Below are 13,994 nucleotides of genomic sequence, written 5' to 3'. Positions count from 1 at the left end.
CCCAAACAAATTACTGTTAACACATGTGCCATAAAATATCAGGAGACATCTTGTTGAGCATAGGTCTACAGATCCTGAGCAGGTTTCTCAGAAAATTTAATCATATTGACATGGTAATGCTTTAGAGCAGAGGTGGCCAACTCCAGTCATTGACTGTACCACTAATTGAGCCACCTGTGCTGAAGCAGGGATATGCTTCAAACCTGACCAGTTGGTGGCCCTTGAGGACTGGAGTGGCCCACACCTGTTTTAGAAAGATTTAATATTATAATGTATGCCGTTTACGACAAAGCATCCTCAATTTTCAATATATTTCTACTGTCAAACATAATAATGATGCTGTGCTGAGAAGTTAGAAAAGGAGAAAATGAAGCTGCAAATTCTCTTCCAACTATACTTCATCTCATCCTCTATTTTCTGGCACTTCATAAAACATAAAAACTAATCGCACATGTACATGTATATTGTTGCTGTCTCACTCTACATGCTTTTTATAGAATCCAAAAACGCACTGTATATCTCTCTTTACAGCAAGTGACTGTGATTCCTAGATTTATGGACAGATTAGTTGTAGGCTTGACCAACAGAAGTTTTTCCACAGATATAATAACCACGTTTGAAGCTTTAGAAACCTTGCAGTTCTCTTCGTCATGTGTACTTTCCGAATCTGACATTTCCACTGTCTTGCAAAACAATATCAGGTGCATTATAATTCTTTTCATTCAATTCCCCCTCCCAACAATTTATAAAATACCAGGGGGTATATGTGCATGTATAGATAATGTACCCTCAATTCCTGCATACTTGTTGCTAGTCATTGTTTTTATAGTAGAAGAGGAAATCAATTGATGTTTTACTTTTAATGTGTTGCACCTTTTTTAGACCACTTCACAAACACTGAAATAGTCAAATTTGCATATTCAACTACAGATTATGCATGTACAGTAATAGCAATAATTGACTCAGGAAGAACAGTGCAATTTAAACAGTGATCATACAGTATATTTATTTTTAAGAATTCCAGAAAAACACTGCAATATATAATATGCCTATGCACAATGGTTTTTTTTTTGACTTAAGCAATATTACCCCTTAAGTAATGGCAAACTTGGCAACACTTTGCATTGCAGGTACAGTACATGCAATACTGAAAGGGTTAAGACTGAGACAAGTAATTTGATACAAACATTCTTTAAGAATATCTCTAAAATGTTCTCAACCATGGCCAACAACAAAGAAGGGTTGCCCATGGATGATCGGGCAGGAAACATGAGTACACCATCTTTAGATCTACAGTAAAGAGCAAACAGACAAAACAATTTCTTATTGGAGAGGTAAAGCTGATTGTGAAGAGGAGTCTGAGACCATGACACCCGTCAAAACAAGCCAAGGAAATGTTTTTAGTGTCTTAGTCGTTGCTATAGCAGGACATCTGTTTTGGGTGTGAACTTTCTCTCACTATGCATGGTGCATTTGCTCACAAACAATCATTGTAATAATGTTGATATGGAATTTAACAATGTACCGACATTTTGAAATTATTTCTTTATGAGTAAAAGAGTAAAGCAGAAGTAATCACTGGCCTCTGTGGTTTTAATATTAATATTAATAATAATAATAATAATAATAATAATAATAATAATAATAATAGCATGTTCTTGTATAGCACTGCTAGTTTTATGTAACCCTCTTTCCTGCTGACTAGACAGGCTACTAATGCTGTATATACCTGCTGGCTCACCGAGATCTGAGCCTCCGCTAACTGGGAGCCTGGGGCAACCATAGTAAATGGCAGCGCCTCCACTTGCCCAGGATCCCCTAGATGTGAGATTCCCCTGGACAAGAACAATAATAACAACCCACAAGTATATGTAACCGTTTAATATATATATATATATATATATATATATATATATATATACGTTGGGGCTAAAAACACATATGCATGAAATAACATTAGCGAACATAAACACTTATATGGCAGTTATAACCTTGAATGACATATACACATATAAGAATGATACAGCTGTATACCAGTAGTTCAGAGTGCATCCACTGTGCAAGTGTCCCTTCCCACAACCGTGTGCACCCAACACCGTGTCCAATGTACTGGACCAATCCCTTGGTCACTTAACCTTTAGTGTCCCCAAGAAACCCACCCCTAAGGCGGGATCAGCGCCTGTAGGTACCGGTGTTGGTGCTCTTTATAAGAATACCTGCCGGGCGCTCCAGCACCCGGTAGCTGACATCTTTGAAAAGGATCCGCAGATCCCGCGTCGTCTCTCACGAGTAGTTCCTCACTGTCAGGGAGGTCTCTCACGAGTCTTGACTCCACAATGCAGTCTGATCCCAAACTATAAATCACCATGTAGCTCAGGAAGCTGCTGTGTCCCTGTCTGCGACTATCAGTAAATGGGTAAAGTCCCTATCAAGGGCTATTCCCTGCAGTACCACAAGCTAGTGGTGACTCAGGGCCTGTACTGGGGCCTAGGGGAAATATCCTGGCCTATGCAGAGGGTCACTGACCCCCTGCACTACGCACCTCCTCTTCCCTTGCTCTCTCAGCACCAACTGTCACCAACTCCTGTTTTCTCCAGCGCGCGGAATGTCTCAGAATCAGAGAGCAGAGAGTTCTGACAACCCCATTGGCAGCTGTGACCACCTGGTATCCAACTCCCTGAGACTCATGATTTGTAGTCCCACACAGAGCCTTCCCTGGTAGTGGCCGCCGCTAGGCATGCTCCTACTGATGCAGCTACCAGTATTAGAACACTTACCCGAGAAATTCCTGGGAGATTCTGGGGCAGTCTCACAGTAAATGCCTCAACATTGCCTCAACATTTCGGTGAGATTCTTAATGGCCCATCGGATTAACACAGCAGGGGGTCCCTGCAGTCCTATTCAGTTTGCAGTGACCCCCTGCTGTGTTAATCCTATGGGCCATTAAGAATCTCACAGAAATGTTGAGGCAATGTTGCAGCAACGTTGATGCATTTACTGTGAGACTGCCCCAGAATCTACCCAGGCAGAGTTTTAATACTCGTTGCTGCATCTGTATCTAAAATGGCCACCTCTCCTGTATCACTGCGCATGCGCAACTCTATCTGTAGGGGCCGACGCAACTATCACGCTACTGTGCATGCGTGAATCGCGCATAACATGGCAGCGCCCTCAGCTAATACCTCCGGGAGTCCCCAGTGACGCGGACGCCCTGGCAGCTCCCACTAGCATCAGGGTAAGAAAAGGTGGTACCGGAGGACCTGGCTACATCTACATAGCGCTTTACAGAGACATTTTGCAGGCACAGGTTCCTGCCCTGTGGATATACAATCTATGTTATTTGGTGCCTGAGGCACAGGGAGATAAAGTGACTTGCCCAAGGTCACAAGGAGTTGACACCGGGAATTGAACGAGGTTCCCCTGCTATCAAACTCTCAATGCCAGTCAGTGGGGCCTATTCACTAAGCTACGTTAAGTAGCGCTGAAATGGGTTACATCGCTCGGCAGCAAAAGGGTGAAGCCATAAGCGCTATTCACTAAGGCTGTTTGGCGCGTTAACGGCCTGCCTTGCCCAAAAGGGACATATCGCACGATCACCTTCTTCCACCCTGATATCGTGCTTAAAGTTAGATAGCACGATAACTATTGTAGCCAGGTCACCCATCTTACCTGGTTGCGCAGCATGGTCACGTGCACCGCCGAAGATTGCGACGGCTGCTTCCAAGGGTGGGGGCCGGAGCAGGGAGCCGCGCGTCTTCCCCTGCTTATGGCCAGTTGCCAGGGACGCGATCGGGCCGTTGATAAGGCCGCGGTCGCGTCGCTAGGGTCCCAGCGGCCGGTGAGTAGGGCGCCGCCATTCCACAGCACTTGCGCATGCGCAGGAAAGGCACTGGAGGCAGTGAGAGTCGCGCGAGTGCCGGAGCAGAATAGGGAACAGTCAGGCAGCCCTAGGGAGCTCACGCATGCGCAGAAGGGAGCCAACAAAAGCCTGCGAAGCCCTAGGCCGTTAGGGAAGGCTCTTGAAGGGGACTACAAGTCCCATGAGCCTCAGCAGCACCCCACGTGACGCCAGGGAGCCAATAGGGCTGAAGAATCTCCCTGGAGAGGAGATTGACACATTTTCGCGCCAGAGAGCACGTTGCAGTTGGTGACCGGAGCAGCTAGGGGAAGGAGGTAGGGTGCAGGAGTCAGTGACTCTCTGCACTAGGCCAGCAATTCCCCTAGGCCTCAGATAGCCCTGAGTCATCGTAGTGAAGTATTGTGGGACAGGCCCTAAGTTAGGGATCTGCCCCATTAGCTACTTAATAGTAAGGGATAGAGAATACGGTGTGTCTTGCTGAGCGAGCTGGACTATTATCAGGGTGGGATCGCCCCTGACGGATCATCCTGTGGTGGATCCGGATATCGTGCAGGAGTTCGCCTGGATCCTTTGCGAAGTCCGTTGCAGGTCCGAGCACTGGTGTGCTCGGCAGGTAACCCCCACCCTCACGTGCACCAACAAGGCCTATCAACAGACATAGTGGCTGCGCAGTCACACACACACACTGGTTTATGACTTGGGGGTGCGAGACATTGGGTTGGGGTTACTGGACACAGGGAGGGGTCTCTTTGTACAAGCGTTAGCGTCCGCCGTGGCGACTAAGGTATTGGCGTCCGCTGTGACGCATAAAGTGTTGGCGTCCGCCGTGGCGCAGGGGTAGAGTGGTGTGATACGCTGTGATTAGTGTCTTCTCTAGAGAGGGACGCGTGTTATATGAAGTGTGATATATCTGTGTTTATTGTGTTCTCAACTAAAAGCTCTTTGGTTATCTCACATACGTGTACATGGTTATTGTGATTGTCCTGCGAGGAACCAATCCCCCTCTGGTGGGAGCCCTCCTAGTTGGAGGCGCTGCATCGAGTAAGTGGTTACTCATTAGTATCATAATTGCCCCAAGTTTCCCGTGGCGGAAGCTCAGACCTCCTGTGAGCCAGCAGGTAACGCACCGCACACATGGTAACAATATATGTTCTCCGCCCTATAGTATAATCTGCGATAAGGTGGGGGAACACCCGGTACATTTGGAGGCGCTGCTGAGAGCTTAGACCTGGGGTGCCCTGTTCCAATTTTTTCTCAAAATGTCACCCCCATTACCGTCCCCGTCTCGCTCCGAAGTGCGCGACTGGGCCGTGGAGCTACAAGTGCCGCCGCTTCACACGCTCGCGGTGAGCCGGGTTCCTGTTGATACGCCATCCTCCTCCATACAACTGGCCTTGAGGCAGCACCCACATATCCGTCAAAATAAGAGTGTTAGAGTGACGTAAGGATACAGACCGGGAGTATTGCTCCATGCTAGTGTGTGTAGGGAAGGATATAACTGAAGATCAGGGGCCGTCCAGCTTGTGGCTCACGACGTCAACCGGTTCTTGCTGTATTGTTGTCTATCCTGAACTGTCCATAAAATCCGAACCCGGCAGCTCCCGCACAAATTTACAAGAGGTTGCTATGCATACATCGCCTTCACCTTCTGAAAGTCATTGCGGGGCCGATAGGCCCGCCCTCGCCGACCATAGTCCACCCTTAAGTAGGGCCCACTCATCCTCTAAACCTGGGGATGAAATCCGAATGCTAGCTCAGGCCCTCCTAGAATTGGGGCCCTCCCGATCCAAAGCTCAGACCTCGCAACAGTATTGCAAGCTAAAAATCTTTTCAGGAACCAAGCCGACCCCGACAGGCGAAGAAGCGTTCGATGCCTGGAGAGAATACACGTCTCAGGTTCTATAAGAGTGGACGTGCTCTGAGCTGGTGAAGCGACAACGCATAATGGAATGCCTACGCCCTCCCGCATCCACCACCATACAGATGGCTAAAGATCAGCACGCGGACGTCACCGCTCATCAAATGCTAGAGACTCTGTGCGGGCATATGGGCGAACTGAGGATATAGGGCAATTGATGAAGCGGTATTTCAATCTTTGCCAGAAAGACGGAGAGGAGCTATCTGATTTCCTACAGCGAATTCAAGCAGTCTTGTGGGAGATGTGAAAAAGGAAAAGTATTACGGCTGCCTAAGTGGATGAATATTGCCGTAAGCAATTTCTGAGAGGAGCTCTACCTGAACATCATATTGTAATCATGATGAAGCGCTCTCTGATGCGAGGGGATCCCCCTTCCTGGGAGGAGTTAATGGATGAGATAAAAGAACATGAGGCCTACGCCCGGTTGCATACTCCCGCCAAGGTTAAGGAGCCTTCCAACCGTGACCCTGATAAGGCCGCTGGGGCCAACGCCAAGAACACCCCGATCCAGGACGAGGAAGTCGCAACTAAAGGCTCGGCCTCTAAAACTAGACCCGCCCGTAAATCATCTCCCCCGTACAGGGACCGCTCTGAATCAAGGGACCCCCTTTGCTATACATGCGGTAAAAAGGGCCACTTCACCCGGGCTTGCCCAGAAAGGGATGACCGCCCTGAGGACAAAAATCCCGATTGAAGAAACACCGCCCGGTCGATGGTATGCCGCGTACAAACCGCCGGGTCTGAAGTGGAGACCCCTCAGGGAACCACCGATGCCCCTGCGGATGCCGACGCAGGGGATGACGCCTCCAACCGGGAAGGTTACAGCCAAGTAGGCCCTGCAGCTATCATACCGGTGTTACTAGAAGGGATCTATGCGTCGGCTCTACTGGACATGGGGTCGCAAGTGACCATCATATACCGCCCATTCTATGAACAGCACCTCCGACACTGCACCCTGAGAGCGGCCGATCACGTGACCGTACGGGGGCTAAGTAATGAAGACTACCCCATCGATGGGATTGTAAGGGTTCAAATGGAAATACTCCAGCTGAATACCAGCAAGAGACACCCCATGCATGTGGCGGCCCTGGTATGTCCGGAGCCCCAAGACCAGTGCAAGTACCCGATCATCTTGGGCACCAACGCTGACATAGTACAAGCGGTGATCCGAGCATATCTGAAAGAGACTAACGAGCTGCCGCTAGCCACCGCTCTCCTAGATCCGGTCCTACGAGAAGAGTGCAACCGGGTGTATGCCCTGGAAGGCCATGGGGATCTCTACAACCGTCAACGGGGACTGACGACCATATTGCCAGGGGGAGTGCAAAAGATGGCCGTCTGGTGTTGTTATCCTGCACGAGATGAGAGCGACCAGCTGTTCTCCCTGGAGAATATGCCTGAAGAAGAAAAGGTCCAGAGAGGGTATAGAATACTACCCGAAGTGAGGGAGTGGACAACTAAGATCCCACTCCGAACCCACGTGTATGTACAGAATCTCTCCCCCTTCCCGATGGAATTTGATGACGACCGGAAGTTAGGCTGCATATATCCAGTCAGCCCTGTAGAAACCACGCCTCAGGTGAAGGCGGTGGCCGTGGATGAACGGTTAGTCGAGCTGGACCTCAACTTCGGTGAGACGACGCTGTCAACCCAGTGGAAGGAGCGGCTGGCAACCCAGTTGAATCAACGACGACAGGTGTTCTCCACGAGTATGATGGATGTGGGGTGCAGTCGCAGCGCCAAACATGCCATTCGTCTGAGTGGTGCAACACCGTTCCGAGAAGGCTCTCGTCGCATCGCCCCGCGGGATGTGGACGATGTAAGGAACGTCATTCACGATATGGAAGATGCCGGGATTTTGACGGAGTCTCGGGGGCCCTACGCGTCACCCATAGTGGTGGTGCGTAAAAAGAATGGATCCGTACGACTGTGTGTCGACTATCGAACTCTGAACAATCGTACGATACCGGATCAGTACAACCTTCCGCGCATTGAAGAGATACTGAATGCGCTGAATGGAAGTCAGTGGTTCAGCGTGCTCGATCTCCGATCCGGGTACTATCAGGTACATATGAATACGGAAGATCAGGAGAAAACAGCTTTCGTCTGCCCATTGGGATTCTACCAATTTACACGTATGCCCCAAGGTATATGTGGGGCGCCTGCTACCTTCCAACGGCTGATGGAAAAGACTATCGGGGACATGATCCCGCGGGAGTGTCTTGTATACCTGGATGACATCATCGTGTTCGGAAAAACTCTGGAAGAGCACGAAGAGTGATTACTTTAAGTGATCGACCGTCTGGGGAACGAAGGGTTGAAATTGTCCCTAGACAAGTGCCGGTTTTGCCATACCTCAGTGACCTACGTGGGACACATCGTGTCCGCCCAAGGGATCGCCACCGACCCCGCCAAGGTAGAAGCAGTAGTGAACTGGCCTCGTCCAATGTCACGGAGCTGCGATCCTTCCTGGGATTCTGTGGATATTACCGTCGCTTAGTGGAAGGGTACTCTAGTAGGGCTAAACCCCTGAACAATCTATTGAAGATATACCCCTCAGAGACCAGCAGGAAGGCTGTATCGGCCCGCCAACCGTTTGGTGATAAATGGGCGTCTGAGTGTGAGTAAGCCTTCCTGAAATTGAAGAAGTGTCTGACCGAAGCGCCGGTGCTTGCGTATGCTGATCCCGAACAGCCTTACGTTCTGCATGTGGATGCCTGAGGGTCTTCGACCTGTAGCCTACATCAGCTGCGGCCTGACACCCAGTGAACAGAGATACCCCATTCACAAGTTGGAATTCCAGGCTCTCAAGTGGCTATCACCGAGAAGCTCCACGACTACCTGTAAGGTGTTACCTTCGAGGTAAGGACGGATAACAATCCCCTCACTTACATCAACACCTCGGCTAAATTGGACGCCGCTGGCTGGCCGCTCTAAGCAGCTACAGGTTCTCCATGAAGTATAAGCCGGGACCTTTGAATATAGGGGCTGACGCTCTATCCAGACGACCCGGGTTAAGTGCTAATCCAGATGATGAGGAATGGGAGGAACTCCCCGGACCCGGAGTGCGAGCTATGTGTAGCATGGCTGCCATCGTCAACGACCAAGTGGCCTTTTCAGAATTAAGAGTGGCCGACTCCTTGGGATGCCGGTCACAGGCTGTCCCAGCTTCCTACTGCGACCCAAAGGGGATGAACCTCACGCATGACAAGGTGCTACGGTGGAAGGATCTGGTAGACTTCCAAATACGAGACCCTGTCGTTAGTATCATCAGGCGAGCAGTTGAAAAGCAGAACCCAGCCCTTCTGAAACGCGCGCCCAATGACTTGGTGGCCTTGCTCATGCAAGAATGGGATAAATTCGAAATAGACAATTGCTTACTCTATCGGGTGGTGCACTACCACAACCACCCGGATAGACGACAACTAGTCCTCCCCAAGAACTTACAATACCTGGTGTTGAAGTCCCTACACGACGATCATGAACATCTTGGTATAGACAAGACCTTTGGGTTGGTCAGAGACCGCTTTTTCTGGCCCAAGATGCGAGAGGCCGTTGAACGGCATTGTCGCCGCTGTACTAGGTGTATACAGCGCAAGACCCTGCCTACTCGAGCAGCCCCCATGGGCCATCTAAAAAGTTCGGGCCCCATGGACCTTGTGTGTATGGACTTTCTGTGCATTGAGCCTGACAGCCGGGGAATATGCAACGTGTTGGTCGTCATGGACCATTACACCCGGTATGCTCAGGCCTTCCCCACTAAAGATCAGAAAGCCATCACCGTGGCAAAAATATTAATGGAGAAGTACTTCGTGCACTACGGTCTCCCCAACCGCCTTCACTCCGATCAAGGGCGGGACTTTGAGAGTACTTTGATCAGAGAGTTACTCAAAATGCTGGACATCACCAAGTCCCGAACAACCCCGTATCACCCCGAAGGAGATGCACTACCCGAGCGCTTTAATCGAACCTTACTGGATATTCTCGGAACACTACGGAGTGCTCAGAAAACTGAATGGAGTCGACACGTAGAGGCCCTGGTGCATGCATACAATTGCACTAGGCACGAGTCAACGGGATTCTCCCCCTACTTCCTCATGTTTGGGCGAGAGGCAAGACTGCCAGTGGACATACGTCTTAGAGTTTCGACGGATGGGATACACAATGCTACCCATTTCAAATACGAGCAAAGATTTAAAGACAGTTTACAGCAGGCCTATCAACAAGCTGAGAAGGCTACAGCTAAGTTGAACGCTGACAACAAAAGGCGATACGACCATAAGGTCAAATATCGGGAACTTCGTCCTGGGGATACTGTGTTGCTTCGGAATCTGGGAGTTCCGGGAAAGCACAAATTGGCCGACCGATGGAGAGAAGGAGTGTAGGAAATAGAATCCCAGATGCCTGGCCTCCCGGTCTATCGCATCAAAGACACTGACGGCCGGGTAAAGGTATGGCACCGCAATCATCTTCTCCCCATTCCACAAGTAGAAGATGAAGAGACAGAGATACTGGCCACACCGCTCAACGGTGAGTCCGAGTCGTCAGAGATGGGTCAAGAGACTGTAAATAACGAGACCCACTCTGAAACGTCTGAAGATCCTATGGAGGGACCCTCTCAAAGGGACTTCCCCACAGAAGGGGCATCTCCCGGAGGAGCTACGGGTAAAGGGCCCCGTAGGCCAATGCCTACTAAGGTGGCCCCAATGGGCCAGCCTTTGGATGTACAGAGCCCGTGCTTTGTGCCTAACAGAGACTGTTCAGAGACAATTATCCCCTCAAGGGAAGAGGCTGAGCCTCAGGACTGTGTTTATTACTCCCCCGAGGGGGTTGCGGAAGAACAGCTCGGATGGAGCCAAAGAGTCAGGTACCCTCCAAACTGGGTAACCTATGATCAAGTAGGGGCACCCCATTATGAGGCTCAGCAGCGGGCTCGCAGCCGAGTGCAGTCCGTCATTGTAATGTTCAATGAAATGTACAATTTGATCTAGAGATAAGTAAGATTGTATGTGGTTATTACATTTTTTTATTATATAATTTCTGTACATAGTTAACGAGTTGTGTCCCAAGCGAGGACGTTGGGGATTTTACCGGGGGGAGGATGTAGCCAGGTCACCCATCTTACCTGGTTGCGCAGCATGGTCACGTGCACCGCCGAAGATTGCGACGGCTGCTTCCAAGGGTGGGGGCCAGAGCAGGGAGCCGTGCGTCTTCCCCTGCTTATGGCCGATTGCTGGGGACACGATCGGGCTATTGATAAGGCCGCGGTCGCGTCGCTAGGGTCCCGGCGGCCGGTGAGTAGGGCGCCGCCATTCCACAGCACTCGCGCATGCGCAGGAAAGGCACTGGAGGCAGTGAGAGTCGCTCGAGTGCCGGAGCAGAATAGGGAACAGTCAGGCAGCCCTAGGGAGCTCGCGCATGTGCAGAAGGGAGCCAACAAAAGCCCGCAAAGCCCTAGGCCGTTAGGGAAGGCTCTTGAAGGGGACTACAAGTCCTATGAGCCTCAGCAGCGCCCCACGTGACGCCAGGGAGCCAATAGGGCTGAAGAATCTCCCTAGAGAGGAGATTGACACATTTTCGTGCCAGAGAGCACGTTGGCAGTTGGTAACCGGAGCAGCTAGGGGAAGGAGGTAGGGTGCAGGAGTCAGTGACTCTCTGCACTAGGCCAGCAATTCCCCTAGGCCTCAGATAGCCCTGAGTCATCGTAGTGAAGTATTGTGGGACAGGCCCTAAGTTAGGGATCTGCCCCATTAGCTACTTAATAGTAAGGGATAGAGAATACGGTGTGTCTTGCTGAGCGAGCTGGACTATTATCAGGGTGGGATCGCCCCTGACGGATCATCCTGTGGTGGATCCGGATATCGTGCAGGAGTTCGCCTGGATCCTTTGCGAAGTCCGTTGCAGGTCCGAGCACTGGAGTGCTCGGCAGGTAACCCCCACCCTCACGTGCACCAACAAGGCCTATCAACAGACATAGTGGCTGTGCAGTCACACACACACACACTGGTTTATGACTTGGGGGTGCGAGACATTGGGTTGGGGTTACTGGACACGGGGAGGGGTCTCTTTGTACAAGCGTTAGCGTCCGCCGTGGCGCATAAGGTATTGGCGTCCGCAGTGGCGCAGGGGTAGAGTGGTGTGATACGCTGTGATTAGTGTCTTCTCTAGAGAGGGATGTGTGTTATATGAAGTGTGATATATCTGTGTTTATTGTGTTCTCAACGAAAAGCTCTTTGGTTATATCACATACGTGTACATGGTTATTGTGATTGTCCTGCGAGGAACCAATCCCCCTCTGGTGGGAGCCCTTGTAGGTGGAGGCGCTGCATCGAGTAAGTGGTTACTCATTAGTATCATATTTGCCCCAGGTTTCCAGTGGCGAAGCTCAGACCTCCTGTGAGCCAGCAGGTAACGCACCGCACACATGGTAACAATATATGTTCTCCGCCCTATAGTATAATCTGCGATAAGGTGGGGGAACACCCGTTACACTATTATAAACAAAGCAGCCTGTAAGAACTGCATTGAGACGCTGCGTCTCAATGCACGGCTCTTACAGGTCATCGTGCTGTACAAACATGATTTTTAATACTAGTGTACATGAGCAGGGGGTCTCCTGAGCTGAACCGCAATGGTTTCAGGTCCGGGGACCTGCTACTTCAGGAGATATAGGCGTGCCGGTTATGGGGTGCCGGTATCCCCTGCAGAATTTAAATGTTCCAGTCACGTGACGCGGGATCTTTAAAAGTGCAGGGGATACCGGCACCCCATAAAGGGGCCTGTATCTCCTGAAGTAGGGGGTCCTCGGACCTGAAACCAACGCGGTTCAGCTCAGGAGACCCCCTGCACATCTACACTAGTATTAAAACACACATAACAAATAATAATTAATTACTGTAGCGGATAGCCATTATGGTAATGTAGCTGCATTAATGTACATTTTAATAATAGTGTGCGGGAGCACATAATAGTGTGCCTGAGCTGAACCGCATTGATTAATGGCTCAGGGACCCTCTGCTTCCCGAGTTACAGGCCCCGGTATGGGGCATCAGTGCCAGTGTCGGTGCCATCTTTATAGCGTAAAAGACGCGACGTCGGCTCAATAAAGATGGCGGCGACACTGGCACCGATGCCCCAAACCGGAGCCTGTAACTCGGGAAGAAGGAGGTCCCTGAGCCACAAATCAATGCGGTTCAGCTCAGGGGACCCCCTGCTCCTGCACACTATTAATAAAAATACATTAAAGCAGCTTCATTACCTTAGCGGCTATCTGCTAAGGCAATGAAAGGGTTAAGGCATAATAGCATGTTTATTGGGGACAATTGCTCCCAATAAACATTGCAATATACAACACACATCCCCCCCGCCCCCTAACACATACACACTACAGTAATGGGCAAAATTACTATTATCCACATATGGATAATAATACATTTGCCCATTAAATATACATTAATCACAATAAATAAATGTTGTACTCACCCTTGTCCGGCACCCACGATGAAGGCCACCCTCATCTTCCTCACCGTCCATACACTGGGGTGCTGAAAAATATACACAATAAGAAAAAGTGCCAAACTAATGTCCCCTAACCCCTTAATGACCTTAGCGGTTATTAACCGCTACAGTCATTAAGGGGTTAAGCCACCCTTACCCTATACCCACCCTTCACAAATTTATTTGTACAGTGGCTTCATCATGTATATATATATATATATATATATATATATATATATATATATATATATATATATATATATATATATATACTGTATATGCATGATTAACCAATATACAAATAAATACTGTACATGGCCAAATACAAATCTCTCCCAATATCCAACAGCACCAAGCAAAATCAATATCTAAGAAATCCAAATACAAACATTCAATTTGACAATGTGCACATGATACAATTAATCTGTGCATCATATATACTATGTCAACAAATGCTCCAAATCAAATACACTAATCCAAACAAGATACAAATATAATCATTAAAGAAATACAAAGGATCTCAACACAATTAAATTACCATCAATTAATCCATCAATTAATCCAATCACCAATCAATTACAATCCAAATCAATTACACACTTCAAATCCTACAAACAAACCATTGTGAAAAATAATCTATGTCAAAGTAACCATCACACTAAATCTATCTTCCAAAAATAAGCCAATAAAATAATCTATAGCAAACAGCCTTTAAATAAA

The sequence above is a fragment of the Ascaphus truei genome, chromosome 3 (assembly GCF_040206685.1).
Source record: "Ascaphus truei isolate aAscTru1 chromosome 3, aAscTru1.hap1, whole genome shotgun sequence".
Lineage (NCBI taxonomy): Eukaryota > Metazoa > Chordata > Amphibia > Anura > Ascaphidae > Ascaphus > Ascaphus truei.
Note: the sequence above shows the minus strand (reverse complement) of the source record.